This window comes from Acomys minous (genome assembly GCF_964271855.1).
Source record: "Acomys minous genome assembly, chromosome: 11".
Taxonomy (NCBI): Eukaryota; Metazoa; Chordata; class Mammalia; order Rodentia; family Muridae; genus Acomys; species Acomys minous.
Window position 1 is genome coordinate 66,509,245 of NC_140492.1, and position 19,050 is coordinate 66,528,294.

General features: G+C 45.1%; 1 protein-coding gene across 14 annotated transcripts in view; it reads right to left on the reverse strand.

Annotated features, from left to right (window-relative positions):
* Positions 1-19,050, reverse strand: part of LPP (LIM domain containing preferred translocation partner in lipoma) — a 604,427-nt gene that overhangs the window by 508,483 nt on the left and 76,894 nt on the right. For 12 of the 14 annotated variants that reach the window (XM_084802406.1, XM_084802404.1, XM_084802399.1 and 9 more), the window contains one exon: positions 15,227-15,325. The exons of the other annotated variants lie outside the window; for them this stretch is intronic. The gene's annotated coding sequence lies outside the window, so the exon portion shown is untranslated. The remainder of the gene's footprint in view (positions 1-15,226; positions 15,326-19,050) is intronic. 14 annotated transcript variants of the gene reach the window in all.

Here is a 19,050-nt window from a genome sequence, read left to right on the forward strand (position 1 = left end):
GGAAAAGAAAGTTCCAGGGGCAGGTGCCTGCTGTCCACTGTAGGAGCAGGGTGTTCTGTCTGTCACTGGGGAGGGCTTTCATGGGAGTCATTGTTCCAGACCTCTTCAGATTCTAATAAACAAGGAGGAAAGAAATAGCTCTCTCTTATCCCCACCCCGGTTTTATATCTTGTCCCAGACACATTTGGTAGAGAGCAGTTTGTTATACATCCAAGGAAAGCAGGCGTCACAGGCCTGGGCGCTGCACAGCCATCCCGTCTAAAAAACGTATCATCTGTCTGTGCGGCAGGAAGCCCAGTTGGAAGAAGCAAGTTCTGTGCGTTCAGCTAGAAAGCACCTTCTTGTGCTCGCTGTCAAAATAATTCTGTATTAAACTTCTGGGATATGTGACTAATGTGCTTGGAACCTTCTCGAGCGACTGGTTTATTTATTTTAGGGAAGGGGGGGGCTGCTGCGGCTGCTGCTGGTGGGGGTGGCTGGTGACAGGGGGAAAGGAGGAGGAGACAGGGAGGGGAAGCAACAGCTAGGGCTTGCTCTGGGTTTGCTCTGAGGTCTTCCTGCAGCGCCAGGGGCCTTGCTGCCACACTTCATTATCAGGAGCATGAGAAGGAGCTGAGCCAGGCAAGAGCGGGAGAGGAAAGGCGTATAAAGACAGGCAGGGCACTTTGCCCAGAGGTACAGTTGCCTAACAGTTCCTAAAAAGACTGAAATATAAAAGAAAAAGAAAAAAAAGAGAAAAAGTAAAACATAAACATAAACACACACACACACACACACACACACACACACACACACACACACACACACACACACCAGAGTCATCTTGTTACAGCTGCCCTCAGCTTTTAGAAGTCCCAAAAATTGTAAGAAGGCCCTGGAGAATTTGGCCATTGGAGGCAAATGCCTCACCTCCATGAGCCTTCCAGGCTCAGCCTGCCAGTCCCAAATCCCTATGTCTCCTCTATACCCTTTGGCTTAGAATCTTCTCTTTCCTTTATTAAGGTACCAGGGATCTAGGATGGCACTCTGCAAAGCCCTGCCAGTTGCACAAACAGGGCGGACTCCTCTACCAGGATACTGATGACTTTGCAGCCTGCCACCAGGGATGCTCAATGGTTAAGCACACCTGCTCACCTCCCCCTGGCTACTCACCTCCCCCTGGCCACCCACCTCCCCCTGGCCACCCACCTCCCCCTGGCCACCCACCTCCCCCTGGCCACCCACCTCCCCCTGGCCACCCACCTCCCCCTGGCCACCCACCTCCCCCTGGCCACCCACCTCCCCCTGGCCACCCACCTCCCCCTGGCCACCCACCTCCCCCTGGCCACCCACCTCCCCCTGGCCACCCACCTCCCCCTGGCCACCCACCTCCCCCTGGCCACCCACCTCCCCCTGGCCACCCACCTCCCCCTGGCCACTCACCTCCCCCTGGCTACTTGCAAGCTTCTTCCCTGGAAGCCAGTTTCCCAGGGGCACAGACAGCATGAGGTCCTTACTTTGGGCATTGTCAAAAGTTACCTGAAGGGCCTGCATCCACAGGCAATGAGCAAGCATACGCTTCAGGTGAGCTTTCTTTTTATGCACTCCTTAGCAGTAAATGTAAAGGGGAAAAGCTGAAAACAATTCACAATGAAAAGGCTACAATTTAACATATATATATATATATATATATATATATATATATATATATATATATATATATATATACGCCCTGCTTTCTTCTCCAAAACCAGTTGTACTTACTAGCCAATGCTCCTCTACTGACTGAAGTTAGAAAATGAGACAGAGCTGGGGCACTAAGAGGGCACGGGGATTTCAGCCAATAGAAAACATGTGAGCCAAACAGGTACCTGCATCTAGTGCAGCCTTTTAACCCGGCAACAAGTAGAGATTGAAATCATCTGCTTACCCTGTGTTTTGTTTTGCTTTTTGAGTCACACCAAAGGCTAACTGGAGCCAAGTGGAAAAGAAGGAAGAAGGGAAGGTCGGTTTGGGAACGTGCTCAGGACACTAAAACCATGAGGGGACCCACTGCCTCAGCAGAGCCTTGGCAAGCTCCTTCGCTGAAGTATCTGTGCAGAATTATTGGCAAAGGAAGCGTCCAGAAAACGAGTTTCACTTTCTTTCCAAAAACCCCACCTCCCTTTCCCACATCAGGTCTACTTCAGGTCACATTTTACACCACTTAAGGGAAAAAGTTTCTCGGAGTAAATGCGTTATGGTCCAGAGGGTTTCCTACTCTTGTTCGGGTTCTCAGATTCCACGGCTCCCCTCCTCTCCTCAGCCTGGCCCTGCCTCTGCCATGGAAGTGGCTCTTTGCCCTGCCCCACCCTCATTCTTACTCGAAGGCTCCTCGATCCTCTCTCCTGTCTCTCTCATGAACTAATATGTTCTATCACCAGGCCTCCTTCAAAGGTAAAAACCACCGAGGCAGGGTAGTTCCTCCTTTTATTCCCCACTACTTGTCCAGGTACTCTACCTCTGAGCTCACTCCCCAAACCCTTCACACTTTCTTACGTTGAGACAGGTTCTCACCAAAGTACTCAGGATGACCTTGAACTCACTCTTTAGCCCAAGCAGGTCTTGAACTTGCAACCCTTCTACCTCTGCCTTCCAAGAGCTGAGATCACAGGCCACTTCTTTTTAAATAAGCAATAATATGCGCCTACTGATCTACACCTTAACTTATATCCTAGGGGGAGGAAGGCGAACGAGCCCATCCTCAACTCTAGCAGGCAGAAACCCAAGAAAGCAAATAAGCTGAGGGACGAAGGCCACATCTGCAGAAGCCGGAAAACGAGAGGACTGGCCAGAAGCCTGGCACACAGCAGAAACGCTATCAGCCACAGATGAGGAAAACTCTCAATGAACTAACGCAGTTTCTAGGCAGTAGACAGCGAAGGATGTAAAGGCTGTGTACACATTAGCTCACCTACACCTTACTAAAGCTTTATTTCCACTTCACAAACAAGGAAACCAGAATTCAGGTGATGCGGGGCATCAGCCGGTGAGACACGTCTTGGTGTCTTATGACACCACCACCACGCACAGATCTCCTTAGTTTATCTGGGGGACAAGGTCAGAGGTGGTTATGTCCCGTGGGTACCAGGAAGCAGAAGGTGCTAGCAGCAGAACAGGGTCAGGTTTAAGGAGAGTGAGTGAGTCAGGGTTTGTGTTTGAAACCGATTGGAGCCGGTGAATGGGCCGAAGCCTAACTGGAAAACCGTCCCCAGCCCCACGCCCACCTCCCTCAGCACACTTGGAAATCATTCTTGCACTGTTCCGCAATTAGTCCAACAGCACATGTGCTCATTTTTTCTTGTGTATATTCAGACTCTGAAATTGGATTTTTTTTTTTGAATAGTTTTTTCCCATCTGGTTTCCAGGCCAAGGATCCCATGGCCTGTGCCATGGGGGAACAGCAAGGTTTGAGGCAGCAGTGAATGGGCTCTCAGTCTGGCCAGGACACTCCGAGAGGCAGCATTGTAATGCACTGAATAGTCACAAAAATAGCTCAGCTAAAGGGCACAGAGAAATGTCCTGCTCTCTGAAAACTCCCTCTGCCACCACCTGATGACCTAGCAAGGAGGTGACACTGGAGGATGGGGAAGTGCGGGAGGGACTGGACCTGGAATAGTGCAACTGTCACTTATGTTTTAAATGTCACCTTTGACAAGCAGGGCATGAGAGAAGGAAGATTTGGGGACGTCTGCCCCGAGACACCACCACCCTGAAGAAAGGTTTCTAAGAATGTGGTGAGTCGGACAGGCAGACACAGAAGTACAAACAGCCAACTGTTGAAGAGGGTGCGGGAATGACGACACCAGTCTCAGACCTAGCATGAGTATGTGTGAGCATGTGCATGTGTGGGAAAGAGGGTATGAATGTGTGTGTGAGTGTGTGAGTGTGTGTATGTATGAGTGTGTGTGTGAGTGTGTGAGTGTGTGTATGTATGAGTGTGTGTGTGAGTGTGTGTGAATGTGTGAGAAAGGAGTGTGTCAATGTGACAGAATGTGTGAGTGTTCGTGTGTGGGAGTGTAGGAACGTGGGGGTGCAAGTGTGTATAAGTGTGCATGTATGTATATGTGTGTAAGTATGACTGCATATGAAAATGTGTGTATGTGTGTGAGTGTATGTACCTGTGAGAGAGCTTGTGAGTATGAGTGTGAGTGTATGTATGTATGTGTGTTCAAGTGTGTAAGTGTGTGTGTGTGTGTGCATAAGTATTGTGTGAGTACATTTATATATGTGTATAAATGTGTGTGAGTGTGTGTATGAGTATGTGAGTGTGTATAAATGTGTGTGAGTGTGTATATGAGTATGTGAGTGTGTATAAATGTGTGTGAGTGTGTGTATGAGTATGTGAATGTGTATAAATGTGTGTGAGTGTGTATGAGTATGTGAGTGTGTATAAATGTGTGTGAGTGTGTGTATGAGTATGTGTGAGAGAGAGACAGAGAGAGTGAGTTTTGGTTTTGTTTTGTTGTTGTTGTTGTTGTTGTTTTGTGTGTGTGTGTGTGTGTGTGTGTGTGTGTTTTCAGAGAAAGACAGAGGGAAGGAGGTAGATTAAAAATATACAAGTACGTTTTAGGGTCAAGCACCCCACAAGAAGATCTACAGAATCAACTAACCTGGGCCCATGGGGGCTCACAGAGCCTGAACCACCAATCAAAATGCGTGCACGGGTTGGTCCTAGGCCCTCTGCCGTATGTAGCAGATACGCAGATTGGTCTTTGTGTGGATCCCCCAGCAAGTGGAGCAGGGGACAGGGGGCGCTCTCTGACTCTGCAGCTGTCTTTGGATCCAGTTCTCCTAACTAGGTTGCCTTGTCTGGCCTGAGTGAGAGTGGATGAGCCTAGTCCTGCAATGACTTAATGTGCTACAGTGGGTTGGTACCTATGGGAGACCTTCCCCTTCTCGGGTGGGGGAGGGGTAGAAAGAGAGGGGAGAATGGGGAGGGGTGTGTGAAGGGGCGGGTACTAGGAGCAGAAGAGTGGCTGTGATCAGGATATAAAGTGAATAAATAAATAATTTTAAAAAGAGGTAGGGAAACGAACAAGGGAAAGGGTAGGGTGATTTATATGGCGGAAATATAGTCAAAGTAGAATAGACATTAATGAGGGAAAAAGATTGGGTTTTTTTGTTGTTTTTTTTTTTTTTTTTAATTTTGGATCCCCTAACAGTGTTATAAAAAGTAGAGCTGAGAAGTTGGTTGAAGTGGGTGAGTTAAGACTTAACCACCTAGGGTCACACTGCCGAGTTAACTTCCACAAAGGAAGCGCAGAGGATCACAGCTGAATGTTCTTTCCTTGTCACCACTGTCTGTAAGTTCTAATCTTCTGTATGAGCACATACTACACTGTGTAGAGGAAGAACACAGTGGAAATGACCACCATCAACTCCATGCCGGTGCCCAGCTCACAGAGCACAAGCCACTATTTTTTTTTTTAATGTTTCTTGCAATTGTCAGTATCAAGTGTGTGCAGGTACTCACGTACCTCTGTGGGCACGTGATGGCCACAAGACAACTTTGTTCTCTCCTTCCGCCTCTCTGTACATCCCAGGGATGCAATCCTGATTCTCGGACAATACAAGCCTTTACCTACGGGGCCACCTTGCTAGCCTGTAGGCTACTCTTTCTTTGGATGTATCTTCTTCCGTTGCTCAGGGGGAGGGCAGGAGTAAACGTACTGCATGCACACTCTGCCATCCCAGCACACAGCACAGTGCCTGCCACGTGTGAAGTAGAGCATCCCAAACCAAGAGGAGTCCTTCAGCAGCCAGAGACACATAATATTCAACTGCGAGCAAACTATAGTCTTAATCGTGAAGATATAAAGGATTTGAAATATTACCAGACCTTAAGAAAACTATATTCCAAGTCTTGGGTAAAACATGTAGCCATTAAAAAGATTACACAGACGACAGACAGATTCATGGGCAGGACTGATGGATGGATGACAGACTCACACATACAGATAATATGCATATACCTAGATACATACGTACACACATCCAAACAGGGAAGAAGAGAAGCATTTTGTTTTCAAGCACCAGGCATGGTAACAGGTGCCAGTTAAAAGTCCCAGGAGGGAGGACAGGGCTGTGGCAGGAGGCGCACTTCGTAATGGGAACTGACTGGGTGAGATAAGAAGACCCTGTCTAAAAGCGGGGTGGGGAAATTTAATAAAACATTCATACTCCTCTATGACACATGAGCCACCGACTGTCCACCAAAGCTGCTTCCCGACACCTTTTAGTTCTTCACCATCCCAGCATCCTCCTCAACCGTTGACTGGACTTCTGTGTTCACTTGTCCAACTCACTACAAATTCTTAGAAACAATTCTTCAGTGGTGGCGGTGTCTCAGGGCAGCCGTCCCCAAATCTTCCTTCTCTCGTGCCCTGCTGACTGTACAGCAGGACGTCTCTCTCTTCACAACGCCAAGGGCCTTCGATGGCTGGTGTCATCTCATTGCCCAGGCCTCTACCATAACCCTGTAAGTGCAGCTTTCCTTCCTTATTACCTCATAATCTCTCTGCGCCTGTACAAGCAATGTTACATGCAGTTACATACCTGCAAGCCGCTCAGTTCTTAAAGGGTCTTCTAAGGGCTGGAGAGAGGGCTCCATGACTGAAAGCAGTGGCTGCTCTTCCAGAGAACCTGGGTTTGATCCCACCACCCACCTGGCAGCTCACAACTCTCTGTAACTGTAATTTCATGTGAGTGTACCTGGGCATGTATGCACTACAGGGAGAGAGAGGGAAACAGGAAAGAGTGAGGGGAAAGGCTAAAAAACTTGTGGGGGTTTTTTCCCAAAAACTTTAACAATAATCATTAATGCTGAATGTATTTGGGGTAAATTTTATTTTCTATTTTGTATTTTCCTGCCCTGCTTCAAATTCACTATAATGCTTGGAAAACATTTAAGTAACGAAACTGTCTAAAAATAAAAGATAATGAAGTAAAATGAAAAGTCAAGAAAAACAAAATAATTAAAAGGAAAACACATGTTAGACCTCTGTGTATAACCAAGCATCTATAATCACACATTTCACTATCCATCCCGGATATATCTAGGCTAAGCGTGACACTGTAGAAGGTGGTACCCATTTCTTCTTCTTTTGCAGTACTTAGAATGGAATCTAAGGCCTAAAGAGGCTCTGCCACTGAGCAACAGCCCAGCCATACAACGTTCTTTGAAACCACCCCTGCCATTTGTTGCCTGGCTTAGCTAAGATCCATTACTATAAATGGGGATGATAGGGAGACAGCTGTAGGCTTCTAGAACCTTCCCTCAAAGGAAGAAAAGCCCTTGGATTCCAATCTGAAAGAGAGAGTATGCCATCCCATTGCACTACCTCCGTGTGGTCGGCCATCTGCCACACCCTGCCCACCATAAGGTCACACACCACACTGTACAGAAACCAGGGCAGGGCGAGGGGGAGGGAGATCAGGTTAAATGTTCTGTAGCTTTCCTCACAAAGCTTCTGCTGAGGCCCAGCCCAGCCACAAAAGGGAGGCTCAAGTCCCTTAAAGACTAGGAGCTTAATCACTATGCCCCCCCACCATGAACACCACTTTGGCATTGGAGCAATGGTGACAGTGTGTATTGTGATGTTAAACAGCCCCATATTTGACCAAGTCCCCTGGATGGGGAGGCCTGGTGGCAGTCAGAGGAAGGATAGCAGGCTACCAAGAAGAGACTTGGAGACTTGATACCCTATGAGCATATACAAGGAGAGGAGAACCCCCTCAGTCACAGTCATAGGGGAGGGAAGTAAGGGGAAAATGGGAGGGAAGGAGGAATGGGAGGATACAAGGGATGGGATACAATTGAGATGTAATATGAATAAATTAATAAAATATATTTTTAAAAAACAGCCCACCTATAGGACATCTCTAGCACTTACCAGAAACTAAGAAGCAACACACACACACACACACACACACACACACACACACACACACACTAGTCCACATTGCCATGTAAATTAAACCAGGGTAAGTTTGATAACAAGAGCTAGAAGCACTCAAGGTGACTTATTTTCTTTCTGAATTCTAGTCAACATTTACTGGATTTTCTACATGAGAATTCATTGTTTTCATACTTAAAAGGAAGATGAGGTGGGGGCAGAGGAGAAGGAGGAGGAGGAGGAAGAGGAGGAGGAAGGCCCCTTAGGAAGGTATGCCAAAGCCCAGCACCTTAAAGAGACAGCTTCTCTCTCAGAGCTGAGACCAGAGCCTTCCTCAGAAGCACAAGCACAGGGAACAGGCTGTAACTAGGTCACCGCATTCTGCTTCCTCACAGTAGACCTTTCGCACACGCGCTCACCACCGAAGCGTCCAAGAGCTCAGGCAGTCTAACTCTGCACACTGCTGAGATGAACTACAAGCAACGTGGTTACTCATGGAAACCATTCTGGACCACTTCCCATCCTCCCGGCACCCCAGACGGTGCCAGAAGTAAGCAGAGGCCACCCCGCCCTCCAGAAGCGGACAGTGGCAGACGCTCGAGGTACAATGTGATAAGGTCTAAGTGTTCCCACTCAAAACAGCGTGTGGCTCTAGGGAGGGGAAGATTATTTCTAGCTGGGAGAGTGACAGGTGGCTTTAGGACAGTCAGTGTTCCACCACCAGGAGGTACCGGAACAAAGTCAGGATGGGACAGATCCGAAGCCAGGGGAGAGCTTGGCTGGCTGGTACCCAGGGGCAGTAAAGAATGACCTTAATTCTGGAGAGAACACTCAGTGCCAGGCTAGGGACTTTGGGTATTTCCACAGCAGCAAGGCAGACCGTCACTGTACACACAGTCTGTGCCCCAGGGAGCATGACAACTGAGGTGGAGCTTTTGTGTTTTCTACTAAGTGAAAGCTGTAGCGGGGAGAAGACAGAAGAGACTACAAACAAATACCCAAGCTATTGTAAACAAGCGGGGAAGGAGTGTTTCTCCCAATTGGAAAACAGATACTTTCATGCCTGAAAATCCGATGGGGAGGTAAGAAGAGATGAGGGGACAATGACAAAAGCCACTGTTCTGCCTTCAGGTAGCTCTCATTGGTATAGGCCAAGTGGTCCTGCCCTCACCTCAAAAGGCAATTAATTCCACATCCTCTCACACGCATCCCTGTAACATCCTTTCCACAACCTTTGCCACCCACACAAATGCTCAGTAAATAAACCCTCCCCTTCAATGGAATGATAACATCATAAGACTGAGGGGTTGCTGGTTTCAAAATAAAAACTCAACCACACCAAAAAGAGGGTTGAAAACAAGAAGCAAGTGTTCTTCTCCTGAGGTAGGTATGGGCACCACAGTAATCCTCCAGAGAACCAACTCTATTGCAAGGTTGTAGGTTTCTTGTACTAGGTCAGGGCTGGCTTCCTTGCAGAATATGCAGGCGAGCACTGTGGAAATCTGCGTACCACTCAAGGATCTTTTGCTAACAGGAGCCCAGGGCTAGCTTAGTCATATCCCACTCAGTACCGTGTCAGGGCAGAGGGAGAGGTGAGCAAGCTCAGGCTCCAGCCCTCTGTGTTGGAACACCATGATGGGTAATGGAGATAAAGGCTTTGCGACGAGCTAAACAAGCAACAAAGAAACACTCTACTATATTCCAAGAAAACTTTAGCAGCTCTCTCCACCTCTCTGAGCCCGGTTTCCACATTTGCAAAGTGGAAATTACAGTGTACATCTCAGAGATTATTTTTCTTCCAAGATTGGACAGGACATTAACATTACAATGATTATCAAGTGAATAAATACGAAAATATAAAATGTTCTATGAATTCCATTACATGACAAGATTATCTGCTAAAAACAAAAATGAGAAGTACATACAGAAGAAAAACAATCTACAGTTAACATACATATACAAATACACACATACACACATGAACATACATAATATAAACATATACACACATACACACATACATGCATGCATATGTACACAGGCACATATAGTACAAACATACATACATATATACATACATATGTCACTCACACACACCAAAAACATAGGAGAATTAGTAGATGGCGAATAAGAAAACCACTTGCAAGGAAACTGACAGAGGTAACTGGGGATTTTCCCCCAGTGGCATGTGAACCTCTCTATATAAATAAAGATCTATTACAACAAGAACTGACCCATTACCAAATGGCTAATTTTAAAATCAGTATTCAGCCAAAGCCACCACTTAAGCCCATCACTGTCCTCATCTGAACTCCTATAAGAATCAACAGAAAGTTTCCCAACCGAAGTTCCAAGGAATAGAGAGAGCCATGCTGCTGTTCCAATTGCTACATGCGAAATTATTAAGGAGAGTTTTTCTTAAAAGATTTATGGCCCTAGGTAAAATTAAATAATTAAATATTTAAAATACATCTTAATGGTCATTCCTGTTTAATGTAATATGTGAATTCATCAAGCAGCTCTCTAATAATTATAATTATGATATAAGCTAAGCTCATAAAAATATTGCCATCCTAACTAATATTTCATAACCACTTGATGGCTTCAAAATGATATAATGTTCTTCCCAGAATCTGAGTCAATGTACCCTATTAACTAAGATTTAGCTACTCCAAATACATATGAACCACCAATCTCTTTAATTGTTTAACTATTTCAAAATTGTTAATAAGATGTTTTATCCATAAAACAGCTTGCACAACCATCATTATAACATTTTACTCATAATATTTATGTTAATATTTCAACTGATTAATTAAAGAGTATGAAACACTTTTAAAAGATCCCTCACTCCACATTATACCCAAAAGGCCCCGCCACATTCAGAAGAACATATCTGGATATCAGGAGCAAGTCTGGAATGCTTATTTGCTCATTGATAATGTTTTCACAGTCATATGACAATCCCCACAAAGGTGTTACCAACTCTGATCATGCACACAGTGGTTACTCTCCACAAACTCAATTCACCAAAATGTTAATGAGGTAAGCCTGGCAGCTCTCCCCTCCAAAGGTTGAAATTAAACACTGAAAACAAAGGGCAGGTGTTTGTTTAAACGTTAAAACAGAAGTCAAATTGGGGCTCCTTCAAGTTGCCGGACCTAATTCTAAGATGTATGGGTGTTTAGTGTCCAACGGAAATGCAGCAAACACAGCATGGAACAGAGAGTACAATTTTCAATATATATCTATCAGGCACCTTCTATCAACTAGACACTCCAGCAAGACACCTAAAGAGCTCACATCTAACAACAGAGACAAGCGTGCACACAACTAACCCTCACAGTGTGCGTGCAGAGAGGTGTGCACACGGAGTGTGTAGCGGGGAGGAATGGCAGAGGTCAGAAAAATCTTCATAAGACCTCCAACACCAAGAGTACAGCTTGCTTGCCCAGACCCATAAACAGCTTAGAGACCAAATAATCAATCTCCTGACACAATGTGGCAGGTGGCACACACTCCAAGGCTATCGTGACATGAACAGTAGGTGAGCTCAGACAACTACAGTTCTACCATCCTTTGACTTGACTTATAACCTCATGCTGAACCAACCAAGAGGCTTCCAAGGCAACAAGGAAGCCCCAGCAGAAGCACAGGAGCAGGGGCAGGAGCTTCCATAAAGCACTTGAAGGTTTTACGGCTCCCTTACATGGGCTAGCAAGGCCACCTGCAACCTCAGTTGTTTGGGCTCTAATCTTTTATGTAAGTTTACCCATGATTACACAGAGGCGGGAAACTGTACAATCACAGTCCAGCACATTGAAGGTCTCCAGAGGTCTAAACACCCAGATATCCCGTATGTCTGGTTGGAGGTCACCATGCTGGATGGGAGCTGGGTCAGCCCAGGCACATCTTTCAGCTAACAGCCTAAGGACAGGCAGTGAAGGATTTCTACACTCTGGTTGATGGACATGAGGTGCTGGGGCCTCCACTTCTGCCTCTGTCATCCTTCACTACACAATGACTGTGGCAACCAGCTCAACTTCGGCATCATCTGACCGCAGGACCACCACCAGCAATGACTAGCGATGACACAGTGAGCCAATGAATGAAACGCTTGCTCCCTGAGGCTTGTAAATATTGCCATCACAGACTGCCTTGTGTTACGCATCTGATAAATGCAAGCCAGTTCCTGCCTCTAAACTCCTGATCTGCTGTTTTAAAGGAGGTACAAACAACAGTGACCATGGAGTACAGGAGCCCCTGTCTCAGAGCCATGAGATAGTTGCAGAACACTGTAGGCAACACCTACCACACTGTAAACTCCACTTCTTCATGTCCATATAAGGACAGCTTCGCTTCTTCTGGCTCTCACCTTTCTCTTGTAGTTCTGGAATGCATCATGTGCCAAGTTTAATTTCTTAAGAAAAGGTGGGCAGAGATCTTTTTCTGGTTTGATGTGTACGCACTTCAGTTTAATCAGACACTTAGTGAGAAACTACTATGCATACAGATGGATTTGGAGCGAGACCCTGGAAGTACAAAGGCGAATTAAGCTACAGCACTCACTGCGATAGCTCACTGCACCGAGTGAAGATTAACTATTGAGTGCTGCAATACAGAAATATTGTAAATATGCTTTCCATGAAAGGATACAGGAAGTAGGTAGAAACAGAGCTGGTTTGAAAGGCAAGCACCAGAATAACAGTCCATAAGTGCATATACATGTGTGCACACACACATACACACACACTCACATACTCACACATTCATACACACATATACTCACACGCACACAAATACTCACACATACACATATTCACACACACTCACATACATACACATACACACACACATGCTCATACACACATACACACATTCACACACAGACATACACACACACACATGCTCACACACACATACATACACATACACACACACTCACACCTTATTAACATTTGCACTGTTTTATAATTTAGGATAACAACATTACAGGTAATTCTTCTTTCCCCTCCCCTCGTCTCAGTCCCTTTCCATCTCCTTCTGTGTGTATAGGGGAGCAGGGATATAGCTGACAAGTTTCTATAAGAATTAACTACATGTATATTTTCAAAAGCATCAATAAAAGTCATTCTGAGCTAGGCGTGGTGGCACACGCCTTTAATCCCAGCACTTGGGAGGCAGAGGCAGGCGGATCTCTCTGAGTCCAAGGCCAGCCTGGACTAGAGTGAATTCCAAGATTTCACACAGAAACCCTATCTCAGAGGGAAAAAAGAAGGAAAGAAAGAAAAAAAAGTCATTTAGAATACAGAACACAGTAATATTCCAGAGACAGAAATAGAGAGTAAACAACAAGGGACCTAACATGGTCAGAACCTTAAGTTCTTATATTCCATAGAAATAAGTCACATAGTGGTCCTTCACTAGATATGTGAGAAGGGTGTGTACATGGGTGTGCATGCACGCATCCATCCAAGCGCACGTGAACAAATGAGGCCAGCTCACTTGCAGTACAGCTCAGTCACGGGAGCCTGTTTAGATGTGAACATGTTCAGGAAAAAGGGACAATTTCCGGGAGGCAGACACAGTCGTCTCCCAGAGCATCCAGAAGTAAAACACATCAGAATGCCTGCTGGACAGAGCTACAGAAGTGGCTCGGTGCTTAGGAGCACTGGCTGTTCTGCCAAAGGAGTCCCTGCACCATACAGTGCCTTGCAACCATCTGTAATCCCAGTTCCAGGGGATGCCCAATGCCTTCTTCTGGCCTCCCTGAGCACAAGGCACACATGTGGAGAACAGACAGGCATGCAGACAAACACTCAAACACATAACATTGAAACGAAGGAGGAAGAGATGACACCCCTACCATCTGCTGAACAGAAGAGAGAAACGGCATGGAGGAAATTGAGAGGTCGGGCAGACAGCCCCTAACCGAAAAGCAGGCATCAGCCTGCGGGTGTGCTGCTTGAACTAAACTCAAAGCTAGGTGGCTATCCAACAAAGCAGACAGCTAAGCGGAACCCACATAGCTGCATCCCATCCTGGGCGGCAGGCAGCCAAGCTTATCCTGTCTATTCCTATGTGCCTATCTTGGGTAACTCTGGGCAGCAAGAAGCAAAGGTCAAACCATGTCTATCTGTGTGTACGGCTGCTCTGTGCTGTGAGCATCAACAGTTCGGGCATATTCAAGGACTCACAATGAAAACTTACAACACTGGGGAGGCCGAGATGCTACATATGTAATTCTGAGTATATATGTTTATTGATTTTTTTTATTATACTAAAAGTAAGACTTTGTTGTTTAAAACATCTACTCCCTTCAGGAGTCAGAATCAAACCGTGAGCAGCATTTCAAGAAGCTAAATGAGAGCTGACAGCTTCAGGCACAGAACTACTCACTCACCACTGCCATGCACCAGGCATGTGGGCTGCAGGCACACGTTAATGAAGAAAACGGATAATCTGCCGACAGAGAGCCCAACTCTGAGAGAAGTTAAGGGAAGATAATAAACTAGGGACTCAAAGCCGTCCCAGCTCCATCTACAGTACCACCACCCTAACAAGTTTACCTTTGTACGGATAGATGTCCTTAACGGGAGAGCAATGACAGATTTTTGTTCCTAACAAATAAATGTGAGAAGTTAAAGAGAACATCATGACGCACATTTGCAACCCCAGCACTCAGGAAGAAGAGATGCTAAAGACAAAGGTCTATACTTTCCAGGGTGACACAGTGGGTTCACGGCCAGCCTGACCACTTAGGAAAACCCTATGTCAAAACCGACTTGAGGATGTACAGCTCAATGCGGAACCACTGACCTCACATGTACAAGGTCTGAACAACACCACCACCAGAACACACACACACACACACACACACACACACACACACACACACAATTACTTATACATAGAAATACAGACAGAGAGATTGACTCATAACAAATACTCTAAGAAGCCATACAACAAATAAAGGCGGTCTCAACTTGCTTAAGTGCACATTTTTCCAAATACACCCGAACACAAACAGAGTCCCCTCTTCATGGAATACTGACCAGCCTCCCCAAGCAAACTAACCGGCATGTGTAAACAACATCAAGTTAACAAGCAAGCATCTTCCTTCAAGAAACAATAAAGCTTATGCTTCCCATAAACATTTAAAACTCAGGTCTTGATTCTTTGAGGTCAGGTGACTTACTTATTTAGAATTCTTCATTGCCAATATTGTCAAGGAAAGATATTTCCATTTTCCAACTTGCCTGGGAACTACAGGCATTTAAAGACAGTCCGACCACCACCCCGCTACCTACCTCACACAGGTTGTGACGCCCCCAAGTCTCTCAGGTCAGCTTCTCAGCTAGTGTGGCTACGGGTGTCCTACAGGCAAAGGTCCCCCTGAAATGGGCAATCTGTAGGAAAATACACAGTGAGAATCAGAACACAGCAGGAGTAACAGACACCACAGTCTCACTGCTGTCAAAAAACGTGTGCAGCCAACGTCCCATAATGCATACAGGGAGGCAGGTAGGAGGGGAGGCAAAAGCAACCCCTAAACTGCTCTTTGAGCCACACTCCTTTCTGCTAACTGTGCTAAACGATTTAGAGGAGAGAGGGGTAGGGAGGGGAATAAGAGGAGAGGAAGGAAGGAAGGAAGGAAAGGAAGGAGGAACCAGAGAGAGGACTTGCAAAAGGTCAAGTGTGCTTAATTGACATAAAGGGTTTTCAGCTTTAATGTCTGACATCATGTAACCTGGAACACATATTCCTCTAATTTCCTCTGCTTTCATCACTGTTCCCCTCAACACATACACATGCACATGCACACGCACGTGTACACACACACACACACACACACACACACACACACACACACACACACACACACCCCTACTCAGAACTTGTGTTACAAGGTAACAACTGGTAATCAGGGATGGTTCACACTTCTTCTGGCTACTCGGAAGCTAAAGCAGAGGATTGTTTGAGCTTGGGACTTCTAAACTAGCCTGGACAACAAAGCTAGAGCCTGCATGCACCTAAATAAGTAAGTAAGTAAGTAAATAGAAAGCACCAATTTCAGATAATAGGGTCAATAATCTTTCCACACTAAGTCTTGTTGGAACTTAAGATATCATTTGGAAAATGAAGTTAAATCAGCTTGGAACTCTATACACTGAACCCAAACTAATCCAATCCAAACGTAAAAAACTGTATAGAGAATTTTTAATTCAGAACATGGCCGCTCTGTCAAGAGAACACATCCAAAGACCTGGAATACAAGCACTCCTTTAATCCAGGAGACAGAGGCAAACAGATCTGAGTTCAAGGCCAGCCTGGTAGAGAGCCTTTAATACTAAACAAAGATAAAGTTAGTTTACAGAAGGAAACACGCGTATTTGAAAGTCGTGTCTAATTGAGTGGCAGAAAAGAAGACAAATCAGAGAAGATCTGACAGGCTAGGATACGCTCAAGTCTCACGAGAAGAGAGAGTTTTACAGTGAGAGGTTGAACGAGAGAACAAGCTAGACCTGAGCTTGTGAAAAGAACAAGCCAGAGAATGAAAAAGAGCCAGGAGATTAGAGCGGATTGCTGAGTTAGAGGCCAAGCAGAGAAACTCAGGCGCCAATAGAGAAGCCAGATTAAATAAGTCAGCTGGGAGAGGAGTTAGAGCCAGAACAGCTGAGTTGAGCCAGCCAGCCCAGAGCTCAGAAAGAACAAGAAAGGATTAATTTATTAAGCAGTAAATCTCAGAGGCCTCAGTTAGATTGTACAGAGGCTAGAAGCTTCCAGGACTAGGCCTATGTTAGCAAAAGGAGGCAGTAAGCCTCTGAGACAACAACTGAAGCAGGCAAATAAAAGTGCCTTTTACAAAACTGAAACTTTTTGGTTAAGAGTGGATGCAGGGTAGCTCCCATGCATAACCCCAGCACCTGGAAGGCTTAGGCACTTGGGAGGTTCACTATGAGTTTGACTTGCAAGCTAGCCTAAGCTAAAGAAACTGACTTGACCATACAGAAGAAGAAGAAGAAGAAGAAGAAGAAGAAGAAGAAGAAGAAGAAGAAGAAGAAGAAGAAGAAGAAGAAGAAGAAGAAGAAGAACAACAACAACAACAACAACAACAACAACAACAACAACAACTTAAAAAAACAAGATATAAACAATTTATATAAAATAAATAACATCATTTAGAAACAGACTAAAGATATTCAGGTTTATTTAGGGCAGGGTACATGTAACTTCAAACTATTTCTCATCCATCAGGTTGGCCACAAGTTAAAGTTTGACCAACCCTGACTAAAGACATTGGTGGGACATCCTCATTGAAATAATTGGCAGCAAAATGAAAAAACTGTTCCCATGATTACACGGGTCCATGTAATACATTGGGGTGTGTGTGTGTGTGTGTGTGTGTGTGTGTGTGTGTGTGTGTGTGTGTGTGTAGTTTCTTGGGTCCGGCCCTCAAAAGGACCTATAAAGGAAGTTACCAATAGCCACAAGCACACCTCAGATACAGGTATCCAGTGGCATTCTCCACTAAAGGGAGTGAGGATAGCAAGGAAAAGGCGTTTCCAGAGGTGAGACAGAGTAGAAAAAAGACCAGAGTGCCTTTCTACTCCAACAGCTTCATAAACACCCACAAAAAGTGAAGAAGAGACCCACCAGGACACAGGGGCTACCTCACTCTCACTGCCTAAATCTGGGATATGTTGAGGAAAAACAATTAAAGCATGGCAGCAACAAATCATCAAACATGGAAATAAAGGTCCTAAGAGTCATATTAGCAGAGAGTGAGGGAGAGAGAGAGGGTGGGGGGAGGGAGAGAGAGAGAGAGAGAGAGAGAGAGAGAGAGAGAGAGAGAGAGAGAACCAGAGGAGGCACTGCTTAGAGCAGACATGGAAAGATCACCATGATGAAGGAAAGATGACAGATGACGGTGGGAAAACCATAGTTGCAATGTTCAGAAGCAAGCCGGAAGTATCTCTTCGTGGGTTGCTAAGTAATTGCAGAGGGCAGCCAGGCACGTCAGTGTGTGTCCGTAGCCCAGCACGTGGGAGGTAGAGGCAAGAGCACCAGGAGCTGGAGGTCAACCTGGTACGTAGTGAAACTCCATCTCCAAAGAAACCAAAATAACAATAAATTCAATGGGCAGAATAGTAGCCATAGCATCGATGAATCAAAGAACTTCAGCAGCACACACTCTGAGCCTCCCCATGTGACACCAAGGACACACAACACTTTCCCGGTATTCTCTAGCACAGCGGTTCTCAACTTCCTAACACTGTGACCCTTGAATACAGTTCCTCGTGTGGTGGTGACACCCAACCATAAAATTATTTCCACTGCCACTTCATAACTTTAATTTTGTTACTGTTATAAACTGTAATATAAATATCTGATATGCAGATGGTCTTAAGTGACCCCTGTGAAAGGGTCGTTTGATCCCAAAGGGGTCACAACCTATAGGTTGCAAACTGCTACTCTAGCTGGATGCACAATTCAACTTGAACATGAAGAAATAGCTAGCTAATATGAAGAATGCATTTCAAATTGAGGTTCCAATTTGTACAGAAATGCCAAAACCATGAAATATAAAGAATATGAAAATGTTCCAGATCAAAGGAGACCAAAGAGGCATGGCAACTAAATAACTATAGGTCTAGGCCTGCTTGTGCACTGAGGAGGAAAATGCCATCGAGAATATAACTGGGTTAGCTTATTTAAAAAAAAAAAAAAGTACAGACTGTAACTTAAATTATAGTACTGAGTCACCACACTGTGATGGGCAGAAGCGATCCCTACCTCCTTCATTCGTAGGAAACATACTGCATTCAAGGGTAGAGTACCATGCAGAATTTATGCAACTTATTCTCACTTGATCGTACTCAAATTTTCAAGAAGCAGTGCACACTTATTCTCAAATACTTCAGAAAAAAATATGTATATAAACTAGGGAAAAAGCAGAGACACAGGTGGGGAAATGATAAAACTAAAGAGACAAAATATAAACAACAGATGACTCTGAATAAAAGATACGAGCTTATGGACTACACTTGCTTTCAAACAGTTTAAATTGGAATTGTTTACAACAAAAGGCTTCAGGAAAAGAAATAAACACTAAGGGAAAAATCAAAAAATG